The sequence below is a fragment of the Spinacia oleracea genome, chromosome 1 (assembly GCF_020520425.1).
Source record: "Spinacia oleracea cultivar Varoflay chromosome 1, BTI_SOV_V1, whole genome shotgun sequence".
Taxonomy (NCBI): Eukaryota; Viridiplantae; Streptophyta; class Magnoliopsida; order Caryophyllales; family Amaranthaceae; genus Spinacia; species Spinacia oleracea.
Genome location: NC_079487.1, coordinates 101,175,342 through 101,201,729, shown reverse-complemented (window position 1 = coordinate 101,201,729; position 26,388 = coordinate 101,175,342). Strand labels below are relative to the sequence as shown.

At 41.0% G+C, this 26,388-nt stretch overlaps 1 pseudogene; it reads left to right on the top strand.

Annotated features, from left to right (window-relative positions):
• The window catches only part of LOC110805723 (probable LRR receptor-like serine/threonine-protein kinase At1g56140), a 72,320-nt pseudogene extending 46,054 nt beyond the window's left edge, over window positions 1-26,266 (top strand).
• Window positions 26,267-26,388: the final 122 nt, after the last annotated feature.

Here is a 26,388-nt window from a genome sequence, read left to right as displayed (position 1 = left end):
TTAAGGTGTTATTTCAAAAAAAAATTATATAAGGTCTTTTCTCGTAAAATTTGAGTTATAAAAGGTTCTTTTTAACAAATTTGCCTAATTTTTTTAACTTTTTTTTTTTAGTGAGTATAGACGTATAGTTTACATTCCAAGAAAAAATTAATCGAAAGTGTATTTGCAGCACAAGCATTGAGTTCAATTCTACAGCAATGGGGGACGCCGGCAAACACACAACAGTGGAATACTACCGGAGATCCTTGTTCTGGGGCTGCCATTGATGATTCAGTTTCTTTTGAGGATGGTGATTATAACCCCCTCATCCAATGCGATTGTTCTTATAACGGCAGCACTATCTGCCACATTACTGCTCTGTAAGCTGCTCTACTTTTCTATTATCACTTTACTTTTCATATTTTGCTGTTGCTGGTTTCATTCTACCATTTCTGTTTTCTTCCATGGTTTTTGTTTGGGCTCCCAATTGATTCTCAATTGGGCCACTAAGTCCAAAGCCCAATGGCTCTAAACAAACAGCATCAAACCTACCAATGGCTAGCCAGCCATCCATCAAGGCCCAAGGCCCAAAAGCAATAAATGACCTATGGGCATTTATTATGCAAACACTATAAATAGGCCGCCAAGGCTCACACCTCAAGGTACGTCCAATTTATCGCCTTAAGACTACTCTTCTAGAGAACTTCTCTCTAGAATCCGAGCATCGTTCTTACTTAGGCATCGGAGTGGCTTTCCTCGGAAACACCCCCGAGGCTAGTGACTTTGCTCTTGTGCAGGTGAATTCGGACTCTACTCATTCAAACAAGCAAGATCTTCAACACATACGAAAGGGCCTTCATTCGAAGCCCATTGTTTCCATATTTACAACACCGGAACAATTTGGCGCCGTCTGTGGGGAAGAACACTTCAAAGCCTTTGAAAGACATCAATCACCTCTTTTCGCGAAAATGGTTAATGATGCTATTAACAACAATGATGACGATATGATGGTGCGGTCAGATTCAGAATCTGACCAAGAAGAGGACCCTCAATCGATGGCGAGGTCACAGCCAAGCAGAGCTACGACCGCCACAAACGCAGGACCTCCGATTCCAACTAGGGAAGAGCTCACTGCGGCCATGACCATCATGCAAAACTTCCTCTTCAATGAGAAGCAGCAAGGATTGGCAAATGACCGCAGAGAAGAGACGAGGACCAGGCGAAGGCTGAACGAGCCACCCAGTGTAGAAGTGTCCAGACCCGAACGAGAACTCCTTCCCTTGACAGGTACACACTTGACGTCGAGGTGGATGGAAAGCACGTGGGACACCCAAAAAAGGGCACAACAGCAACCAGATTGGTTTGCGAGACCATCGCCTACTCCAACAGCTCTCCAAAGCGAATCGACTACTCGTAACACTCGGATCCGAAGCTCGGTGCTCAGCAGGTTGAGGCCCTCGGTCCACTCAAGGTTAAGACCTTCGATCCACACGAGACTCGGGGTGGGCGAGCCAAGCAGATCTGGCGAACGACCCGAGGTCAGTAGCCGAGAGAGAAGAAGAGACAGGAGGCATGATCGAACCCCTAGCCCCCATCGCACGCCCGAACATTCTAATCACAGAACCTCGGCAAACGAAGGCATCAGGGCTAGACTCGGGAAAAGAATCATGACTCCCACGTCATCCCCTTTCTCGGACGAGCTGATCATGGAAGAAATACCGAAGGTAAGACTGCCAGCACACCTAACCTACAGCGGAATCACAGATCCGAGGGATCATGTCATCTCCTACGAGCAGCAAATGTTCTTGAGTCCCTACTCCGAAGCATGTTGGTGTAAATATTTCCCAACCACGCTAACCGGAGTGGCGGGAGAGTGGTTTAGATCGCTGCCGAAGGGATCGATCAAGAGCTGGAAAAAGCTGAAAAAGAGATTCTGCACACAGTTCGTGAGCAACAATCGCCCCGAGCGAACCACAGCAGAACTGACCTCAATCCAACAAGAAAGAGACGAAAGTCTAAGAGAATTCATGGCCAGATTCATGAAGGAATCAACAAACATACCAAACTTGCAGCCAGACGTGGCCATCTTCGCCTTGAAGCACGCGCTCCAGGAAGGGAAGTACCGTGACGAACTCTCAATGAAGAACCCCTCCAGAATAGCTGACGTGCTCCAAATGGCTGATGCGTTCATCAGAACCGAAGAGTTCAACAAGGCCGCTGCAAGATTGAAAGGATCGTCGGATCCGAGAGACACAAAGAATACCCAGAGCAAGCCCGAGGGCGGCTCAAGGAAAGGGAAGGAGAAAGTAGGAGCTAGAGAGATGAGCCCGAAGAAAGACGGGAGAAGGGGTGAACTTCAACCCAAATACACTAACTACACTCCACTAGCTCTGCCCCGAAAAGAGATCTTTAGCCTCAACAGAAATGATGAAAAGTGGAAACTACCTGGGAAGCTCAAGTCCAACCCAGCTCGGAGAAACAAGAACAAATGGTGCGAGTTCCATGATGACTTCGGTCACCACACCGAAGAATGCAACTCGCTGAAAGACAACATTGAGGACCTCGTTCGCCGAGGCTACCTGAAACAGTACTTGTTAGACCGAAGGGAGGAAAAAGAAAAGGCCGCAAGTGGCAAACAACACGAGCAGCCCCAGAAAAGGGTCTACGAAGCAACAGGGCACAAGAAGAATGACATCCTAGTGGTGTTCGGGGGACAGAGGTCTGGCCAGGCCAGCAAAAAACACCTAAGAGCCCTCTCCCATCGGGTCAACTTCAGCGCGGTGGGAGACAACCAGCCACACCCCCCGAACATGACCTTCACTGCTGATGATTGCTTCGGAGTCCAGTACAAACATGACGATCCTCTGGTCATTTCCATGGACCTCAATAACCACAACGTACATCGAGTGTTAGTCGACGGAGGAAGTGCCGTCAATATCATCTTTAGAAACTGCTTCGAGCAGCTGATCCTCGAAGAGCCAGAGGAAGCACTGACGAAAGTCAGTTATCCTCTGATCGGATTCAACGGATCCGCAGCTATCCCTCGAGGAAAGATCACCCTGCCAGTCATAGTGGGTGAAGCCCAGGCAGCAAAAACCCTTCGGGACGAATTTTTGGTGATGGACTGCGACTCCGTATACAACGTAATCATGGGAAGAACCATGATTCAAAAGATGCAAGCAGTCCCCTCCACATACCACCAGCTGATGATATACGTCTCGGATGCAGGATTCGCCGAACGAATCAGAGGTGATCAAGAAGTGGCGAGAAGAACCTGCCACACTGCTGTCCGAAAGCCCAAACTAGGGGACGGCACCGAGGAAGAAAAAGGAGCTACGGGAGAGGAAAGCGAGGCAAAAAGGAGAAGAGAAAGCATGAGCAGCTTGTCTCCCGCAGAGGTTGATGCCCGCCCTGAAACCCTATCTCCCGAACCAGATCAAGAAATGGAGGATATCTTCCTCGAAGAAGATTCAGACAGGAGCGTCCGAATAGGCAAGGGCCTAAGCTCGGGGCTCCGAATCGATTTGATCCGATTACTCAGGGATCACAAAGACATCTTTGCATGGTCAGCAGCAGATATGCCAGGGATAAATCCGGAGCTGATTTGTCACAAGCTGGACGTCAACGCTGAAGCTCGGCCAATCAAGCAAAAAAAGAGAAATTACTCCTCGGAGAAAAACAAAGCCATCGCCGAGGAGGTGAAAAAGTTGCAAGAGGCCGGATTCATCGCACCATGCATGTATCCGAAGTGGCTGGCCAATGTGGTGATGGTCAAAAAAGCGAACGGCTCATGGCGAATGTGCGTGGATTTCACAGATCTGAACCGAGCCTGCCCCAAAGACTGCTATCCCCTGCCAAGGATAGATCAATTGGTTGACTCCACCAGCGGCCATGCACTTCTCAGCTTCATGGATGCCTTTTCAGGCTACCACCAAGTATTCATGCACCCCGATGACAGGGCAAAGACAGCGTTCATCACAAGCGCAGGAGTGTTCAACTACAAAATGATGCCTTTCGGCTTGAAAAATGCCGGAGCCACCTACCAGAGGCTAGTTGATCACGTCTTCGCCGACCAGAAAGGGAGGAATGTGGAGGTCTATGTGGATGACTCCATCGTAAAAAGCATCAAGGAGGAAGACCATGTCAAAGACTTGGCAGAGACCTTCGGAAATCTGAGGAAATACAGCATGAAGCTGAACCCAAAAAAATGCGTCTTCGGGGTGAAGTCAGGGAAGTTCCTCGGATTCATGGTGAGCGAAAGAGGAATTGATGCGAACCCAGACAAAGTCCAAGCGGCATTGGATTTACCCGAGCCGAAGACCAAGAGAGATGTGCAGAGGCTAACCGGCAGGTTAGCCGCACTAACAAGGTTCATATCAAAAGCCTCGGACAAGGGAGCCCTCTTCTTCAAAGCACTGAAACCAAAGAACCTTCCCGGGGGAGAAGCAGAACCAGTCAAGAAAAAGAGGGTCCCGAGGAAAGTGGATCCCGAACTAATATGGGAACAGGAGCAAAAAGAAGCTTTTCAGCAACTCAGAGCCCACCTAGCTCAACTGCCGACACTGGCCAGACCAAAGGAGGGGGAAACCCTGTACCTATATGTCGCAGTTAGCCCTGGAACCGTCAGCGCAGTGCTTCTTCGGGAAGAAGAAAAGAAGCAACAGCCAATCTACTTCACCAGCCGAACACTCACAGGGGCCGAAACTCGGTACCCGCTCATTGAGAAAGTCGCATACGCAGTAGTAGTAGCTGCGCGAAAACTGAGGCCATACTTCGACTCCCACCAAATCACAGTACTAACCGACCAACCGCTCGAGAAAGTACTCGACAAAATAGAGAGGTCAGGAAGATTGGCTGCCTGGGCCTTCGAACTATCAGAGTTCGGCATCAAATATCAGCCGAGGACAGCAATCAAAGCACAAGCGTTGGCAGACTTCTTGGCCGAGTGCTCATACCAGGAAATGCTGGATGATACGAAAAGCACTTGGGAGGTCTTCACTGACGGATCTTCCACAGTAAACGGCTCAGGAGCAGGAGTTGTACTAATCCCCCCGACGGGGAAAAGCATAGAGTATGCATTGAAGTTCGGCTTCAAAGCAACTAACAACGAGGCCGAATATGAGGCCGCAATCGCAGGGATAGAGCTTTGCTTATCCCTGGAAGCCGAGCATGTCTGCCTCAAAACTGATTCCCAGCTTGTAGCCAACCAGATCCGAGGGGAGTATGAGGCCAAATGGCCCAGCATGACAGCTTACTTAGCAAAAATTAAATCCTTAACGTCAAAGTTAAGATCCTTTGAAGTCATCCTCATCCCCCGAGGACAAAACACGCAAGCAGACGCACTGTCAAAACTAGCAAGCTCAACACTCATCGACCTAAACAGGTCGGTCCACGTGGAAGTTCACCAAGAAAGAAGCATTGACTTGCTACCCACCACAGTATGCAGCTTACGTACCGAACCCAGCTGGATGGACGCAGTAGTTGCATACAAAGAAAGGGGAGAACTTCCCGAGGATAAGCTGCAGGTGAGAAAACTGAAAAGATTCAACAAGTGGTTCATCATCAGCGCTGAAGGAGAGCTCATGAGAAAATCATTCTCCGCTCCGCTGCTAAAATGTGTGGGTCCAACAGACGCTGACTACATCCTAAGAGAAATCCACCTCGGGATATGCGGAAACCACATCGGAGGCAGGACATTGGCACATAAAGCCCTTCGGGCCGGATATTGGTGGCCCACTATGGTCTCCGAGGCAAAGCAGATGGCAAGGAGATGCGAGAAATGCCAAAAGTTCGCACCAGCCATCCATCAACCAGCTCAAACCCTACAATCAACACTGTACCCCTTACCATTCGCACAGTGGGGGTTAGACATCATTGGTCCCTTCCCCTCAGCTACGAACCAGAAGAAGTGGTTGATTGTAGGAGTAGACTATTTTAGCAAATGGATCGAAGCTGAAGCTGTCTCCTCCATCACTGAACCTCAGGTCCGCAAGTTCATATGGCAGAACATCATCACAAGGTTCGGCATACCAAGACTAATGGTCTTCAACCACGGGAAACAGTTTGACAACACCCCGTTGCAAAAATGGTGCAAACAGTTCGGCATACACTTAGCCTACTCGGCAGTTTGCCACCCACAAAGCAACGGGCAAGCCGAAGCTGCCAATAAACTCATCCTCAATGCACTCAAGAAAAGAGTCAAGGATGACAAAAACAAATGGTTAGAAGAGCTACCCGGAACGTTATGGTCACTTCGGACCACCGAGAAAGAAGCTACCGGGCAAACACCGTTCCACCTTGTATATGGATCCGAAGCTGTCATCCCTGTGGAAATCGGAACAGAAAGCCTGAGGATCCAGGCATACAACAGGTATGATGGACTCCAAGGAGAAAACAACAACCAACTTCTATCCGAAGCTCTCGATCTACTGGACGAAGCTCGGAACGATGCAAGGACACTCGACGCAGCCTATTTGCAGAGGGTCAACAAGCATTACAACCGAAGAGTCAACGCCAGACCCCTAAAAGTCGGTGATCTAGTACTCAGAAACGCCGCCTCGGTTCAGAAAGGACGGATCCATGGCAAACTCTCAGCCACTTGGGAAGGACCATACATCATCCATTCCGAAAAAAGGCCAGGCACGTTTATGCTGAAACAGTTAGATGGAACAATTTTGAAGAACCATTGGAATACCGATGTTCTCAAGAAATATTTTGTATGATCTCTGTCTGTAAACCAAGTAAGTTGTTTAATGAGAAGAGGAAAGCCATTGGCACCATGAGTTTCATTAAACTTATCTCTATATTTATTGTCCCTTTATATATACATGCAGCCTCGGATCTGATCAATCCGAGACTAAAAACAGGATTGACTTTGCCCATTCCTTGATAAAATGCAAGAAATGACCAAATCATACACTTCAGGGAATCGTCCAGAATCCTCGGATTCGCGGTACCCTGATAAAATTTGTTCGCAACAAACAGTCGCTCGAATCAAGTTATAAAACTCCGGCTCAGATCCACGGATCGCCGAAGGCATAACTAAGAGGCAGACTAGCGATCTCTTGCCCAGGTTTCCGAACCACAAGAGATCGGAAGAACAATCCAAACCTCTGAGCAGATCGACGGATTTGAAGAGTCTGGAAACTAAAGAGTCTCTTAGCAAATCTACGGATTTGAAGAACTCGCAAAACTAAAGAGTCTCTTAGCAGATCTACGGATTTGAAGAACTCGCAAAACTAAAGAGTCTCTTAGCAGATCTACGGATTTGAAGAACTCGCAAAACTAAAGAGTCTCTTAGCAGATCTACGGATTTGAAGAACTCACAAAATCAAAGAGTCTCTTAGCAGATCTACGGATTTGAAGAACTCGCAAAATTAAAGAGTCTCTTAGCAGATCTACGGATTTGAAGAACTCGCAAAGTTAAAAAGTCTCTTAACAGATCTACGGATTTAAAGAGCTCGCAAGATCAAAAGGTTTTTAGCAAGTCTACAGAAAGAGGAGCTCGAGAAATCTACGGATTTAAAGACCTAAAATTGCGAAAGTACAAGTTGAAAAGAAGCAGCCAAGTAACAAACATTCATTTTTTATTCAATATTTGGGGAGAGTACAAATACATTGAAAACCTCAAAAATTGAAAACAAAATGAAACAGTTAAAATCGGCAGCCATCAACAGACAATACCGGCCTACCGAAGTACTAAGAAAGCAAAAAGAAATGAGTACAACGCAGCGCCGAGGCAAAAGGGGGAAAGGAAAGCACATGTTCGGAAGTCCTCAACTGGAACCGACCGACTCTGAAGAAGACGACTGCCCGAATCCCTAACTCTTGGGAGTCTCAGGAGCAGCCCCTAGGGGAGCATCCTTCGAAGAACCCCCAGCAGTAGTGTCACCTTCGGAAGACGCCTTCTGGGCCCGAGCCTCTGCAAGAGCAGCTTGACGTTCAGCTTCAGCTTCGTCTCGATCGGCCTGGCACTCCACCAAGTGATCCTGGGCCCTCATCCAGAGCGGAACCTTCTCATTCCAGGGGAAATGAGGCATGTGCTTCGCAAACATGCGCCGAGCACCCAGGATGCCATTCCAGTATTGCTCTCTACACTGATCAGCAGTGTAGAGGTCAACTCTCTCTTGCTCCAACTTCCAAATGGCCTCATCCTTCTCTCGGATCTTCAGCTGGAGAACGGGCACCTTGTCAGCTTGATTCTGAATAATCTCCCGATGCTTGACAAACTGCTGAAGCCTCGCCTCCGCTTCCTGGCTCTGCTTAATGGCCGCCTCAAATTTAGACGTCATCTCCTTGAGAAGACTGTCTTTTTCTTCAAGTTCGCTCGCAAACTTGGCGGCCATTTCTTTCCTCTCCTTGTCGAAGGAAGCTATCTTTTCAGCATCCTCCTCGACTTGGAAAGTGAGCTTCCCAACTTCGGCCCCGATCTGCTCAGCCGACTCCCTAGCCTCACGACTGTACTAAAGGTACAGTTGCTTGACCTCCACCAGCTCGGCGAAGAGCTGCCCAGCCTTCTGGTCCAAGATAGGGATATCACGAGCATAAGCCTCCTGATATCTCCTCAGTTGTCTCTCCTCAATCGAGCTACACTCGGAAGCGAACGAGGACCAGAAAACAGCCTGGGAAAGAAGAAAAGATGAGAAAAGATGAGGAAGGAAGAAAACAACAAACCAAAAACGGAACTCCCAGAGAATTTCCAACACTTACCTCATTCAGATAATATTGGGCCATCATAGCTGGGTTCCTCTCCTCAGCTCCAGGAACCCTCCACTGCGGGTTGGCCCGAAGAAGATTCTCCCGTGCAGCTTCGGGACCCACCAAAGATCCCACGTGAGCCATGGGGTTCTCCCCCAAAACCGGAGCTCTAGCATAGCGAGCCATCGCCTCCCTTACCTCCTCGGGGATCCGTTTCAGCGGAACATCCGAGCAAGGGTCAGCGTGGATCAGTCTATCCAGGGCCGAGGTCGAAGTAGAGCCCAAGGTCGAGTGGCGCCTCTTCCTCGTCAGACCCTGTTCGGGTTGCTCCTCCTCAGTAGAAGGGACCTCCTTCTCAGCTTCGGGAACCTCTATGTGAGCTTCGGCGAGATCCACCATCTCCTTATCTGGACTTTTCTCCCTTTCGAGAGAAACGTCAGCAGATTCCTCCTTCTGCTCGGCCACAATAGGGACATCCGAGCCAGGAACAAGGTCGGCTTCAATCGCCTCCATCACCTTGGTTATATCCTGGATCTCGATCCCTAAAGCAGCAGACGGCTTCAGCGGAGAGGGGATGGTATCTTCCTCAGCCAACGGTTGGTCCACGGGCGGCGGTTCCGCAACCACCACACTCTTCAACTTCTGCCCTGGCAAGGGCATGAAGTGAAGGAGATTCTTGGGATGAGGCATGACTTCCGAAACCGCTTCCTACAGGGCAAACGCTCAAAGGTCAGCTTCGGAAAAAGAGAGAACGGACTACAAAAAGCTCCAAGTCAGAACAAATACCTTCTCCGAGGACTGAGAAGCCTTCGCTTTCTTCGGATGCGCGGAAGGCCTCAAAAGAGTGCTACCCTTCCTTTTGCGCTGATCCTAAACAGAGGAGACCAAGGGTCAATAAATGTAAAAGAAGACAAAGGAAGGAATAAAGAAAAAACCGTGAAGTACCCGGTTCCTAGATAAAGAGATATCTATCCGAGCCGGAGATGAAACCGAAGGAACGGCACGCGGCACAGCGTCAGTCCCAGGACCCTAAAAAGATGGTCCAGGACCAAGACGTTAGCCGACGGCCAACCAGAAAGAAAGACAAACAAAAGACTTCGAGATATAGAAACACTCACCGGATCCGAGGTTGTCCTCAAATCAGGGAGCACGACCTTCACTGGAACAACTTCGGGAGAAGAGGCAGAATCCCACGGATCAGCTCGAACTTCAGATATCCGAGCGACACCCGAAGGAGACAGCACGTAATCCTTCAAGCGAGGATTACGAGGATTCTCTTTCCCGAACTTGTAATCAGGAGCCGAGTCGTGAATGGTCTTCAGATCCAGAGAAATGCCCAGAACCACAGGATCAACGCAGCTAAAGCCGTACTCTGCAGAAACAAAGCACAAAACAAAGTCAATAAAACGAGACAAAAAGGAGGAGGACAAACTTACTAAAGCACGGTCCCAGCCGAAAGACACCTACCCCTGTCAAAAATCCTGCTGAGACCGGCAACAGCAAGAATGTCCTCCCGCAAGATATAGTTGAGGTTCGGGAGCCAGTTGGACGGCAGTTTGTAGTTGTCCTCCCGAGCCAAAAACCACTGGAGGAGATCCACGTAGTGGTGATGGTTCCGATCCGGAGCAGCCACGCTTCGCATATCAGGATCAGGAGTCACAAACCACTTCGGAGGGCGGTAAAAATGTGGATGCTTCGGATCTGTCGGCACACGAACGAACAACCACTCCGTCTTCCAATTATGGTCAGAGCTGAGGTAAGGGTAGGCCGTAATGTAGTTCGGCTCCCCCTTCCTTCGGGACCTTTTGTTGATGATGGTCCACCAACCATACCCATCCCCCTTGAAAGCGTGATTGAAAGACAGATCGTGGAGATCCCGAAACACGGCAACAGAACAAGGAAAGTTAATAAAATCGCACACCCATCTAAATCCGATGATGTGCCTCATAGATTTGGGGGTGAGTTGGGCCAAGCTGATGTTGTACGACACCAGAAGCTCGGAAACGAAGGGATCCAAGGGAAAGCGGAGACCGTTCTCCAAGTGATGAGTATACACAGAGATGAACCCCCTCGGCGGATGAGTCACCCGAGGACGCTCCTGATCGGGAAGCTCGCACCAGTACCCCAAGGCGTGCTGGATTCCATATAACTCTTCGGCCCTCCGATGGTAGTTCCCCAGCTTCGCCTCCACCAACCAGTCACCACTGACCGATTTTTCCAAAGGACCATCGATCTTAGTGGTCTCATGCAGGATCGGGGCATACTTGCCCTGCGGATCAGCTTCAGTCCAATGAACTGGAAACTCAGGGTAAGGACGGCGCACACCCGAAGAACCAGCTTTCTTACCAGAAGTTGCGCGTTCAGACACGCTAGACCCGCCAACAACATCATCTTTGGAAGCATCCCAACCAGTCGAACGCCTCTCCGCCGGCCTCTCCGAAGGCCGACCCCTCGAAGTTTTCGGTAACCTGCCCGAAGGCACGTTCTCCCTCTCACTAGAGGACCCAACGACGAACTTGCTTTTGCCCCTATTCTTTGCCGTGGTCGCGAATTCTCGGCCTAGGGTTTAGATTGAGGGGTATAAGGAAAAACGAAGAGGAAAAGAAAATTCAGAAACAAATTACCTTTTTCCGAAGCGGAATTCGCCGATAAAACGAATAACCCAAGTTCCCGAAGTCTAAAGCTGGCCGAAATTCGTAGATCTGAAGGAATTTGGAAACTGCGATCGCCGGAATTTAGAGAGAGAATAAGTTTGAAAGAAGGAGTAAAAAATTCGAAAGGAGCAAAGCACCCAGTATTTATAGAAAAGAAAGGGAGGCGCATCAACTTCCTCAACCCATGATCTCCACGACACAATACAACTCCCAACACTTGTCATCAATGCAAATCATCCCTTTTCAAAAAAGAGAGGGAACTTTCGGACTTCTGACAGCTGGAAACCCACCCATTTAATTCTAAATGGACCGGGTCTGGGGGGCATGTTGTTTGGGCTCCCAATTGATTCTCAATTGGGCCACTAAGTCCAAAGCCCAATGGCTCTAAACAAACTGCATCAAACCTACCAATGGCTAGCCAGCCATCCATCAAGGCCCAAGGCCCAAAAGCAATAAATGACCTATGGGCATTTATTATGCAAACACTATAAATAGGCCGCCAAGGCTCACACCTCAAGGTACGTCCAATTTATCGCCTTAAGACTACTCTTCTAGAGAACTTCTCTCTAGAATCCGAGCATCGTTCTTACTTAGGCATCGGAGTGGCTTTTCTCGGAAACACCCCCGAGGCTAGTGACTTTGCTCTTGTGCAGGTGAATTCGGACTCTACTCATTCAAACAAGCAAGATCTTCAACACATACGAAAGGGCCTTCATTCGAAGCCCATTGTTTCCATATTTACAACACCGGAACAGTTTTAATGCTTTTCTAGGTTGGGAGAGATTAATTTCAAATTGAAGGAAAATGATCAAAATTGAACTTAAAGTTTTTCCACTTTCGATTTTGGAATGTAGGATGGTCCAATTTTTAGCTTGATTACCATTCCCAGTTTGTTATTTTGGGCTTAGGAGAGTTTTGCGAATATGTAGTTAGATGACTATTTTGTCCTATAGTTGTTCAATTCTGTATTCATAGGCTCCCTTTGTTTAAACTGAAAGCATATTCAGTAGAAAATACTCACTCCTTTTCGAAATAATAGGGACACCTTGATTTTTTACACTATTTACAAAATTCAATTTGACTATCATTTGTGATTTATGGGTAAGGAAAAATATAGTTGTGTGGGCTCTTGTTTGATTCGTCTCGATATGTACTTTCGGAATATTTTTTATAATTTCTACGAATACAAAATTAGAGATATTAATGTCTAAACATTTACATTGGTAAGCGTGAAAAGGTAAACTGTCCACATTATTTCGTAACGGAGGGAGTAATTCTAAGGAAAAACACAATTGTAAAATAGTTTTCTTATGTTTGTTTCCTTACGAGAAAAGGTATAGAGAAAACGAAAATAGAAGTGGAAAGGAGAGGATGGAGGGAGTAGAGAAAAAGAGATGTAAGCAAGAAGCGAGGAAAACGTAACTGTTTACATAAAGAAAACGTTATCCATCCTGGGAGAGTTATTTGCTACCTTTTGGAATATTTTTTTTGGGTAAGCAAGTAAGAATTTTATTGCAAGCCAAACACCAATTTACAACCAAGAGTTAACTGGTGCCATAAACCATCTAAGATGGACCATGGAAACAGCCAGAGAACAAAAAACCCGCTAGGCTAACAAGCCTAAGAACCAAAATTAATGCAGCAAAAAAACCAGGAAAAACCTTAGTGACATACAAAAAAAAAAAAATACAAAAAACAAAGGAAAGTGGGAAAAACATTTTCCTAAAAAATGTTATCCGTCAAAACAAACATAGCCTTAACCTAGGATTCTAAAATCATCCCCAACAACATTTCAATATCCTTATTGGTCATTTTACACTATAAAGAAGTTATTAACTATCTCCCAAACACTTTTGCACAACCAGCTAATACAACTTGCTAATACCTAATAAATAATTGTCAAACAAGACCTTTTATAAACACTTTATTCTTTGATAACATAAAAAAAAAAGATTTTCTTATGGAGTATACTCTCACTAAAAGCAAGTTAGGGACTTAAGGTCTCATACTCTCTTACATTCAATATCAAAATACCCTACCTACATTTTAGTAAAATAAAACTCTACTATCTCCTGTTACATCTTGTTTTCCAATAAAATACAATTGATAACCTAACAAAATGTTATCACCTATAATCTTATGCATCCATCAGATTAAATTAGTGGTTGCTTGGTTTACACGGGAAGTGACTTCCTAAGCGAATATTTCACGGGAAGTGAAATTCACATGAATTTCCACTTCCTTCATGTTCACTTGTTGTTGTCGACCAAACAACCACCTCATTTGGGAAATGAATTTTTATTACTAAAAACTATACTGTAATAATTTTGTGATTGTAAATATTTTTCTGAGTTTGAGACTAGCGTATTGACTATTTATCAAGTATAAGCTGGAGTGAAATTCGATCACAAAACCAATGTAATGAGAGGACGCCTCACGTTTGTATGTACAACATGGGGCTTAGAAGTTAGTAGTATACTTCATGAAAGTCCTTTTTTGGCTCCATAAATTGGTAGAATTTGGTTGGATGGAATACTGACAACACGAGTCTCCTTTCTAAGTTTTTTAAGTTAATGAAGAAATCTTATCAATTCTTACTTACCAAACCATATACGGAGTAATAGCTTTGGTACTCTATTCCTTTCCTTAGTTTTTCTTCTCTTCCCTTCTGTCCTTTCCGTTTTCCAATTACCTTGGTATACCAATTAAGGTGTACTTGTCTTGCATCTATATTAAAACCCTACCTAATTTTCGTATTATGGCATACCATATACCGTCTATTGTCTAATGACATTTTTTCTAGGGGTGAAGTAACATCATTCTACTGGTTGGACAAGTACCATGATATTATTATTCTGATTTGCATTTACTCAGCTGATTAAAAATTGAATTAGAACTTGAGAGGAAAATCTGATTTTCTAGGGCCTCAGTGAGTTATGTGTACTTTTGACTCTCTAAGGTGCAAGTGTGAGAAGTCTGGTTGACAATCCAAAAGTTATTTTTTTCTATATCTTCATTTATAAGATCACGTGTCTAATCATCACGAACAAACTATGTGCATCACTTTTTGTTGATTGTGCTAGGAACAATAACAACCTACTAACAAATGAGAAATTGAAATGTATGACTCAAATTTTTACAGGAAGGTGTATGCAATTGATGCTGTGGGCGTGCTACCAGATGAGCTCTGGAACTTGGTTTACCTCACTAATTTGTACGTTTATCTATAGTTTTGCCATGTCCTCACTTTCGTTGTTATAATCTTTACGCACAGACTCTTTGTTTGAATAATTAGACAACAAGGAAGAACAATCACTTCATGATCAGTAGAATGTACTGCTATCTAATATGTAATGTCTTTAATGTGCTTATGTGCAGGAGACTGGGACAAAATTATTTGACAGGCCCTCTTTCTTCAGGGATCGGAAACCTAACTCGCTTGCAATACTTGTACGAACCCAATATATAATCTTGTGATTTTGATCCCCCTTCCCCCGACATCTTTCCTAACAAACATTTTGGATTTATTCAAGGGATTTTGGTACTAATGCATTAACCGGGCAACTTCCAAGAGAATTGGGTCAACTTACTGATCTGCTATCCCTGTGAGTTTTCTGCATCTGCCAAGTTTCTGATGTTTGTTACATCTTTAGTCATATTCAGAACACTTTCTTTGCAATGTTAATAGGATGTTATTTGATACTTTTATATGGTTTGCTACATGTGCAGGAGTCTTGGTCCAAACAACTTCTCCGGCCCCTTACCATCAGAGATTGGAAACCTAAGAAATTTGGAGCAATTGTAAGTGATTACACTTTTTTCTACAACCTAATGCATGGACGGGACTCTTAGTTGCCGAAAATTCTCTGGCATTACCTTTCTTGTTTATTGAATAATAATCTTAAATTTCCAAAACTTTAGATGGTCTGTTAACTTAATGTCAAAGTAATTCTAAACCGTTTCAGTTGTTGACTTGTTTCACCAGAAGAGCCAACGAAACAAGAAAGGATCCTCTCTCTCCTTATCGCAAACTTTAATTAGGCAGCTAAAATAATATTTCTTGATGTTCTTATCGAAACATGTATGCAAATTTATTGCTTTTAGGACCTTGACAGTTCAGAAGTTGAAATACAGTCCCTTTGACATTTTTTACTCTATATACGAAGTATTTACAAATCAACTTGTGAATTGTAGGAATCACCTTTTCCTTTGTCCTTCCCCCGGGGGTTTCCCTTTCACTAGTAGTTACTTTTATTCAAAGCGTAGGTAAGAGGGAGCCCCATTAGAGGTACTGGGGGTAATGATACAGTGTTTTCGTTATAAATGTTACACAAAGGATTGGAGTACTTCCATTGAAGTACCCTTGGTTTTGACTCTATATTTCGAGGCATTTTTCCAAGGTGCAATTACTGGTGTCAATATTTTCTCCCCCAGAACTAGTGATATTTAATGGAGGGGTTATGGAGAGGCCAGAGGTACTTACGATGTGGCGTTCGAGTTTGATAATTATTCTGGGAAAAATAAATTCATCTATAGATTGGTTTCAAACTTACAAAAATTAAGTTTAGCATCTAAAGTTGTTATTTTTCTTCTAGAGACAAAAGATGGATATTGATCTGAAAATGGCACCACTTTATAGCGTTTGAACATGTAATAAATTTTATAATATCCCAAAATATGATGTCAAAGTTGAGACTATGAGAGGGTACCATCTCTGAGTACTCTATGACATGTCACCTATGTCAAAGTTGAGCATATGAGTGAAAGGGGTGAGTGATTCGTCACCTTTTAGGAACTAAAAAAGGACATTGACCAGATAAATGATACCACGTTGTAGAGTTTGAACATGTACTAACCTTTACAAATTACAATATCCCAAAATATGATTTCAAATTTGAGGCCCTGGTACTGGTACTCTCTTAGAGAGTACAGTCTAAAGTGAAAATGCAACAAAGATATAGATGCCTTTGCCTTTGCCTTTGTGAAATATTACTGTAGCACACTGGTAGCCATTCTACAATCCTTTTTATAAAAAATATGCTATCAGTTGTTACTTGTTAGTACATACGTTTACTCGGTATTATCTAGAAAATAGTAACTATTAGAGTCGAAGCAACTTGCATAAACAATAGGGCGCCTACATTGCATGGATTTTTTTTTTTTCAGTACTAGAAAAATTATGATAATTAGAATAGGTGTTCGGCCTTGTTTTGCTATGAGCAATTACATGTACTCCCTTTGTATTTTTTTAGGGGTTCCAAGTTGACCGGCACAAGTATTGAGAAAACATAGTTGAATGTTATATAATAATGAAGTAAGTGGGGTAGTTAACAATAACGAAATTGAAAAAAAAAACAAGTGGAGAGCAAAAGTTACAAAAAAATGGAATTGTTTATGATTTTAGTGGGCGCATAAGAAAATAGGAAATACTCCATAAAGCTATTGGGGAGTGGTTGTAAAAGTTACCAAAAATGGACTTGTAACTCCTAATAAAATATACGGCTGCAAGTGGTTATTGTAAGTTTGTAACTCTTAAAAAATTACGGAGGGAGTAGCTTTTGCAAGTGTGACTGGAACCAATGAAGGTTTATATTATGTTTGTTCCTTAAAACTTAAAAGGGAGTTATGCATGTGGCTTATGGCTTGCTTTCCTTTACAGGTACATTGACAGTTCTGGAGTCAGTGGTGCAATCCCTTCAACATTTGCTGATTTGCAAAACCTACACACTGTGTAAGAGTTCACGAAAAATCTCCCCATGAACTTATTTCCAATATAAAAAAAGAATTCAAAAAATCATTAAAGGTTTCTAGTTGAAATGGTTACAATTTTTTAATTAAGTTCCCTGTTTTATCATTTTACTGAGTGGTAACTCTTTGATCATCCAGGCACGCATCAGATACCGAACTTACGGGTGTGATACCCGAATTCATAGGGAATTGGAGTCAGCTTCGAACACTGTAAGAAAACCATTTAGAAAAATCCAATTCATTTCACCGTTTTTCTTTCTGTTATTTGTCAATTCCGTTGTAGCATAAGGAAAGCAATACATGTAAATAGTACTGAAAAGTCAAAAGTTACTATAATTTGCTTGGTTTTAATACTCTAGACTTTGCAATCCCATATAAATTGTTTCATGTAGGAGGCTTGAAGGGACCTCATTTCTTGGACCAATACCGTCATCATTTTCTAATCTAACCTCATTGGGGGAGTTGTAAGTTGCTTGCTTGCTCTGCCTTCGTTGTCTTTCTCTCTCTACACGCTGCACTCTGTATTTGTGTTTGTAACGCTTGAATACAATTGAAAGGTGCATCTGCTTTCTTAAGAATACATTTACGCAATTAACCTTTTTCGTTCTTTATGACTCGCAGGAGGATAAGTGGCTTATTAAATAGAAGTTCTTCCCTCGAATTTGTAACTAGACTTACGTCTCTAACCATCTTGTACGGTCACATGATTCTAGCTTACGAATTAGCTTTTCTGTGCTTTCATTTACTACTGCTCTTTTTCTTCTTTTTGACTCGTGAATAATGTGATTCCTTACAGAAGTCTGAAGAATAACGACATCACAGATTCCTTACCCCGTAGCTTAGGAGAACTACAAAGTTTGGTTCTGTTGTAAGTTGTTTGCTTATATCTGTGTTGATCCCTCGCTATATAAAATATATGTCTGTATCTCAAATGAGATGATGTTGGATCACTTCGATCTGTTGTCTTAATGAACTAGATTTCTTTTATGAACTGTGTTAATGACTTAATGGGGTATCAAACTTTTGAAAAGCAATGAAAAAAGGTCTTCTAGAAGGAAAAGAAATCCAGACTGGAGAATGAAGTGACTTGCAAAATAAAGCAAGAGAAGGTAGTTTACTTGCTTACAGGCACTTAAGGAATAGCACAATTGGGTTTTAGGCTGTAAAGAAGCCCTTGGCACGGGAATTGTGACACAAATTTTACTAAAATAATTTCATTACCTCTTGAGATATGATAGGATGAGAAGAAAGAGCAAGGCAAAGGCATTCGTTTTTATATAGGGCCGGGGTGTGCACTGTGCAGTGGAAAGTGTTTTGGTTGTGTAGAAAATTTTGGTTGATGAAATCTATGTATCATTGACATGTTATGCAAGGAGAGTTTGAATTATAAATAAAACTAAAGAAGATCTTTATGATTTATGAAGCTCCTAAGTTGAGATTTACTAACTTTCAAGAAACCCTGGGATAAACATTATCACCTGCCAATGTAGCCTATAGAGAGACAAGTTTTAGAGGGTTCAAAAAATAATATTGTAATGACAAAACTGAAATGTGAGAATTTGGAACCTCACAAACCTTTTAACTCTGTTACTCTCATTGGATATGTTCATAGGAACTCAAAATAGTTTTGTTTCTTTGTCTCTTTCTTACTTACGGGTATGCTTACTTAGTATATACAGTATTGAAGCTGTAGCTAGCGTAGCCTATGGCATGTAATTTTGTTTCTAGTTTCTATCTGTTACAATTAGAAACGACCAAGTAATTTTTAAAGGCCTTTCATTCATTTAAGCGATGAAATCAGTAGGAAAGTCAAACTTTCCACACGGACAATCGCACATTCGTTTTTCTTGTTTTCTTGTCTATTTTCCTTCAATATTTTTCTATTCCATTTCATTTTAACTATGAAAGTGAAACTGGTGGCAGGGACCTAAGCTTCAACAATATAACAGGACAAATTCCAGGCTCGGTCTTCAATCTCGGCTCTCTTTCGCACTTGTGAGTACTGTAAAATATGCATGTTTTCAGGTTGTAGTTTCTTATGTTATCTCTGCAAAAGGCAAATGTAACTGAGGAACTTACTGAGTGTTTTTTCTTTGTTCTTAGGTTTCTGGGAAATAATAGGCTTACTGGTCCTCTGCCTGCTCAGAAAAGTTCATCTCTAGCCAATATGTAAGTTGTACAACCATAACTGAATAATTTTTTTTTGGTGCGCAAGTAAGATATATTGCAAAATAACTCAACCATGTATAACTTTAGAGACCTTGCAAACAAGCCCCCATTCAGTAAACTAATTAAAGGCGGCAACTTGCTTTTACCTTCTACGGAGTAACTAGCATTCAAGCTAAAAAACCAGTCGCATTTAGTAACTCTTCCTAACACCTAATTTTTAACTTTTTCTATAACACATTACTTTTTGATTCCTATGAGAATTGTTCCCTTACTAACCAAATATTATAGACAATTGCTAACACAACAGCAGAGAAAAGTCCTTTTCTGAACTTGCTAGCCATGCTTCTGTTAAAGATCCAGTTCGGCACACTAGCTAAATAAGAAGCTTGAGTTTATCTCTCTTACTATAAAAGCAGTAAAAGAACAAGTGTTGATGAGTTTCAATCTGACAATCACAGATAGCACAATTTTTGTCCTTGGTAAGTCCAAACCTATGCAGTCTAACCCTAATCATGAGTGTTCCTGTCATTGCCAACCAAGAGACAAACCTGTGTTTGGAACTTCAAGCCTTTCCCAGACAATAGATATCCAATGAATAGGCATCATCTTACCCACAAAATCCTTTTAGGCTTTCTGTATAGAACTACAGAACAAGACTTAGTTTTATATTGTCTGGGAAAGTTGAAAAAAAATAATCCCAGCTTCGGTGATTTAGCAAAAATGTTGTTGACTATGAAATTTTTACATTAGCAAAAAATGGACCTAAACTAATGTTGTTAATGATGGTGATGCGCATATAGATCCTCCCGTCGAGATGCCTAAATATGTTTCAGTCACTTTCCACGAAGTTGATATAGGAAGACAGTTTACTAGAAAATATATCTTCGTACAGACTTACAGAGGATCGATTTGCACAATACAAACAACACCTATGTCTTTCTAAAACATTCTTGATCTATGTTCACTTTCTTAAACATAACTTTGTAGTTACATGTGAAAATCAAAGTACAAACTTCCGTAGTACTAATAGATTTCTATTTTTTTTCCATTTCTCTGGTTCTTCAATAGTTGTTTTGTGATCATCTTAGAGTTCTGTTACTATGTCGAATTTTTTGTAATCGGAACATATTTTGACTTGCTTGAATGCAGAGATGTATCCTACAACAATTTATCTGGGAGCTTCCCTTCATGGACCAGCCAACCAAATCTACAACTGTATGTTTTATTTATATAGTTGTAGTCTTTGTTAAAGTTTCCCCTATTAATTACTATCACAGTATCACCAATGTCAAACTTGAAGTCATTACTTGTTCAATATATGTTTCATAATCAGCTTAATTTTTCCAATATATTACCTATTTACTTATCATAATTCCCTGTGAATGCAGAAATTTTGTGGCGAATAATTTCTCTGTAACAAGCTCAAACAGCAGGTTATGACCCATTCCTTTAACCAATACTACATGTTCTATATGAATATTTGATTGTTGATGAAGCTCTTTCGAATGAATCACATATCATGCCTAACTGAGATGTAAAATACACTGAACTTCAATGGACTACCTTTATTTTATTAGAGTGGTAGCAGAAACCACATTTCTCCCTCGATCCAGCTTATTGAAAAGGAAGTGCCTGAGAATCAATTCAACCAAAAGTTAAAATTAGAGGTTGAAGGCCTCGTTTGGGGGTTAATTATTTGTAATCCTTTCAATAGCCGAAGCGTGTTTAATTCTTAATCCCTCCCAGACCTAATTGTGAATATTATACAATTGGGAATAGGTTTGAGCTGAAGCAGTCCTTGTTGCTCTAATAACATGTGATTATGTGAAATATTTTGTTATCTAAAAAAGGCTTTAATTTGTTGCATCCTTGCAGTCAAATTAGGTCTTTGACCTATGATGGTAATTGGTTAGTAACATATTCATGTAACTTTTCCCATTTATGCTAACTTGTCAGCACTATTTCGCATGTGTACTCATGTGGACAAGTGTGTTAATAATCTAGACAAACATCAACTTAATTCCTCTGCTCGCACCAAATGCAAGATATAAGTACAAACAAAAAAGATACTATATGACATAAACTACTTCCGTCTGATTGGCAGCTTGCTCAGCTTTTTACACTTAGTATTTGATCTGAGCATTTTTGTTGCAGATCTCTGCCGACCGGGTTGAACTGTTTGCAGAATGGATTTCCTTGCAACAGTGGTTTAGGACGTTGTAAGTACTTTATTATTCTAGCTCCTCTTTGATTTATCCGTTGTTTTAGTGGGAGCCCTCCATTATATATGAACTGTACCTATGGATTAAAGTCTATGTAACGTATTCAGGTTTGCTAGACTTTAACAGACATTATTCTACTTGTATTCAATTGATACACACCCTGATGTGATTGGTTTAACAGAACCTGAACCTCCCTTTCCATAAAGCATGGACAAAACACTTATTTGGAGAAAAATAACGTTGTGAATATGCAAATACTATCACATTTATATTTGTATGTATCCATTCTAATGATCTGTTGTGCAGATTCTAGCTTTGCAGTCAATAGCGGTGGTCAACAGATTAGAGCATCCAATCAAATCGTATATGAAAGTGATAATGAGTCCCTTGGTCCAGCCACTTATTTTGTCACTAGCAATGATAACTGGGCTGTCAGTAATGTCGGATTATATTGTTCACTTCAAATAACAATGCGTCTTATACAGTTAACTCTCCACGCCAGTTTATTGCTCTGGACTCTGAACTATTCCAAACAGCAAGGCTGTCAGCCGGATCTGTAAGATATCATGGGTTCGTTGGGGCTTGAAAATGGTAATTACAGTGTGCTCCTGCGATTTGCAGAGTTACAATTTGAAGATGGTAGAACTTGGAGAAGTCTTGGAAGACGCGTATTTGATATTTTTATCCAGGTACTGTTAGATCTTGTACTATTAAAAAAAAATCATTTCGTTGTGCTCGATAACTTTTTTAAATGTAACAATAATATCATCTTAAATCAAAATATTATCATTAATTTGTGCTCCCTCCGTTTCTTTTTTTCTTTACGTTTCGCCTTTTACACGTTTATTAACGATTAAATTAATGTGAATTGAGATTCCTCTATTTATTTTATTTAAACAAGAAAAATTACATTTATTTATAATGTTTTCACTCTTATCAAAATTTTGATATTGGGAAAATGAGAAAAATTTAATATCCCAATAGAAAAGTGTGAGAGATTAAATGCCCCAATGAATTTAATTGGCTAAAAGAATCATTTGACACAAATTTTGATAGAATATTAAAGCATTTATGTGATAATATAAAAGGTAATGTAAAGAACATTTTGAGACACCCAGAAAGGAAAACTTAAAGAACAAAAAGAAACGGTGGGAGTAAGTATTTACATGGCTCCTGATTTCTTACATACCTTCAAGAATTCATAATGGTGAACTAATTTCAAGTCTCAAATTTCAAGGTAGTTTTAGTGTTTACAACTAATATCAAAGAATGCAATCAAAACTTCGCTTATTGTTTGTAGATTGATCACATACAAAAATGTGCTTATTGTTTGTACTTATATCTTATTTTATAAAAACTTCAATGTTATATTTTACAAGGGAAACCGAGTGGAAAGAAATTTCGATATACGTAGGGAGGCAGGAGGCCGATCATTTAGTCCTGTTCAAAGAAATTATACTACTACCGTGACAGAAAACTACCTTGAAATACATCTTTTCTGGGCTGGAAAAGGGACATGCTGCATACCTAACCAGGGAACATACGGGCCTTCAATTTCAGCTCTCAGTGTTACTCCATGTAATCTAATGCTCAATACTAATACAGTACTTTTATTATTAGGTCATAGTTTTGTTTATTTAGTAACCGGCTACTTGTTACTCAGTGTTTCAACCAAGGTTCTCAAGCTCAACAACAAATGCTCGTAACACTGCTGTAATTGTTGGAATTGTTGTTCCTGTTGGGGTCATTTTCCTTCTTTCCTTGGGTGCATGTTGGTTTATTCAAAGAAGAAAGAGATCGCGTTCAGCAGAAGATGGTATGCCTAATAGAACATGAAATTTATACAAATGAGATATCTCTTCCAGTTACTAACACATTTCATCATAAAAGAAGCAACGGAATTTTATCTGGAGTAATATGTTTTCATATATATTTCAAGTTTAAGAGTCAAAATGTGTACCATCCCTTGTCTAATCTTATTTGATTTGCATCAACAATCTTCAAGCATACTACTCTTTGTAGTGATTGTCGAGCTCGAAAACTTACTGGCTATTGATCTATTCTTGATGTCTTTGGTTTTCCAGAGCTTTTAGGCATTGATGCCAAACCATACACTTTCAGTTATGCTGAATTGAGGTCAGCTACTGGAGATTTTGACCCTTCAAACAAGCTTGGTGAAGGAGGATTTGGAACCGTCCATAAGGTAATTTAATGTGCCATATGATTATAAGGAGCATTTATTTGTGCTCAATGTTTGCCAATTTTCTATGATTTTACATGTTATTTAATTTCTTCATCATCGATCCTAGCTTGGATATTTACTGGTTATGTCATGTCTACTAGAATAACTATGTCGATCATTGAATGCAATGTTTTGTTGTCCTTTGAGAAATATAACTATATAAGTGTTTTGCATGACTTTGGTAGAAATATAATTGTTCAGATAAGTTTATGATCGACAATCATTAGTGAAATGTACAGAAATTAGAAGAGGACACAACTATGCCTTCCATGTGTTGTGGAGATCTTAAAGACTAGTATACAGAGAAGACTTAGTAGAACAAATAGACATCTTCAAGTTAAGCTAAAGTGGTATATGAAGGAAATTGTTCAATCATTAATGTTATGCTTGAAAAACACCTCCCATTTTTCCTATTTTCTCAATTAATTTTCATGTGTTATATGTCTACAAATGCAGGGAACTTTGCATGATAACAGAGTTGTAGCAGTTAAACAATTGTCTGTAGCATCTAAACAAGGGAAAAATCAATTTATAACAGAGATAGCTACTATATCAGCAGTACAACATCGAAATCTTGTAAAGTTATATGGATGTTGCATTGATGGGGAAAAGCGTTTGCTTGTTTACGAGTACTTGGAGAACAAGAGTCTCGATAAAGTCTTGTTCGGTATGATCCTATATTTCCTTCTTTTTGTGCAAAACATGAAGATTGTCATAGAAAACCTTTGTTTAATTTAATTATAAATATTCAACTCTTATTCTTATAACAGGAGACAGTAAACTGGAACTCAACTGGTCTAAGCGGTTTGATGTATGTCTGGGCGTGGCAAGAGGCTTGACTTATCTTCATCAAGAATCACGCCTTCGAATTGTGCATAGAGATGTTAAATCTAGTAACATTCTACTCGATTCTGATCTTAATTCTAAAATTTCAGATTTTGGTCTTGCCAAATTATATGATGAAAAAAAGACTCACATGAGCACTGGTGTTGCTGGGACAATGTAAGAATTCAGATCTGCATAGGCTACCACCTTGTGATTTCTTCCATACTATATTTATATTCATTGATTTTAGTTCTTTTTGTTCTTTGCACTTGTTTTCCCCCTTACTGAATCATATATTATTGTTTTTATGTTTTAGTGGATACCTCGCACCAGAGTATGCCATGCGTGGCCATCTTACAGAGAAGGTGGATGTGTTTGCCCTAGAAATTGTTAGTGGAAGATCCAATTGTGACTCAACCTTGGGGACGGATAAGATGTATCTTCTTGATTGGGTATGATTCTATTAATCCCTCCGTTCCTAAATAAGTGTTTTGTGTACTAATCGAGCATTCCTATTTAAGTGTCCTATTTCTGTTTTTGTACATACACTTTTTCCACTTTTCGATAAATCATGTTTTTTTTCTTTTCCCGTACACTTTTTTCACTTTTTCATCCCCACATCCACTTTTATTTCTACTTTATCAATAAACAATCATCTACTTTTCCCTCTTTCCCCATAAAAAACACGCACAATTGTTTTTCTTACACACATTTCTTAATACCCTTGTTTTTCACCAAATGAGACACTTATTTAGGAACTGAAGGGAGTATCTTTTACCCTTTTTAGCCATTACTGGCATAAACTGTCTGTGCAACTCTTATCTTCAAACTAAAATCTTATATCTACTGTGCTAATGTAGGCATGGAATATGTATGAGAACAATCAAGTTGTGGAGCTAGTAGATAAGAAATTGAAAGAGTTTGATGAGAAAGAGGTGAAAAGGCTAGTTGCAATAGCATTTATGTGCACTCAAACATCACCAATACAACGTCCAACAATGTCTCGTGTGTTGGCTATGCTTTCCGGGGATGTTGAAGTGGGAACATTTCCATCAAAGCCAACGTATTTGGCAGACTGGGCATTTGATGATTCGAGTTATATTACCAGCGAAATGTCAGATAATTCAAGAACTGGTTATACTTGGACTACTACTCATGGACAGAGTTCGTCTGCAGATTCTGCTCCTCTCAATCTTTTGTAATTTCTACTTGTCATTGGCTTCACTATGCAAAAGTAAGTTACTAAACACTATCTTATGTGAAATCAGTTTATAATCTGGTTGTATATATTATACTCCAGACTACAAGTACGCATTTGTTTGAGGGATATTTTTATTTGCACGAATGAGCTATAAGAGTAATGTTGAGCAATATTGTTAGTGGGATATTATTGTTTGATTATCAAAACATTAAAGAGATTATAGTTCCTTTTCAGGGACGAAGTCAGGATTCCTAACCAATGAGAGCCGATATAAAAAAGAAAAAAAATGTTTCGAGTATTAATCCCTCCGTTTTTTGGTTGGTATGATTGAGTTTTTGCACTTTTCAATTTTCATATCCTTACTTTGACTTGATTTTTTCACTAATATATTAAAAGAAAATGTTGGATTACAATGTATACATAATATTTTTTAAATAGTGAAGTAATACATAGTTTAAGATATTGAGAGTAAGACTGTAAAAGTTATGTATTGACTCGTTAATGTTGACACTTACCAGTTACCACCAAACTTTTTTTTTGTTTTGTTTTGACGGGAACGGCCAAAACTTAAAAAAAATGTGTTGAACAAAGACTACAATTAATTTACAAATTCGATAACGTCATTCATTTAAGTAATTAACAAAATTTGAT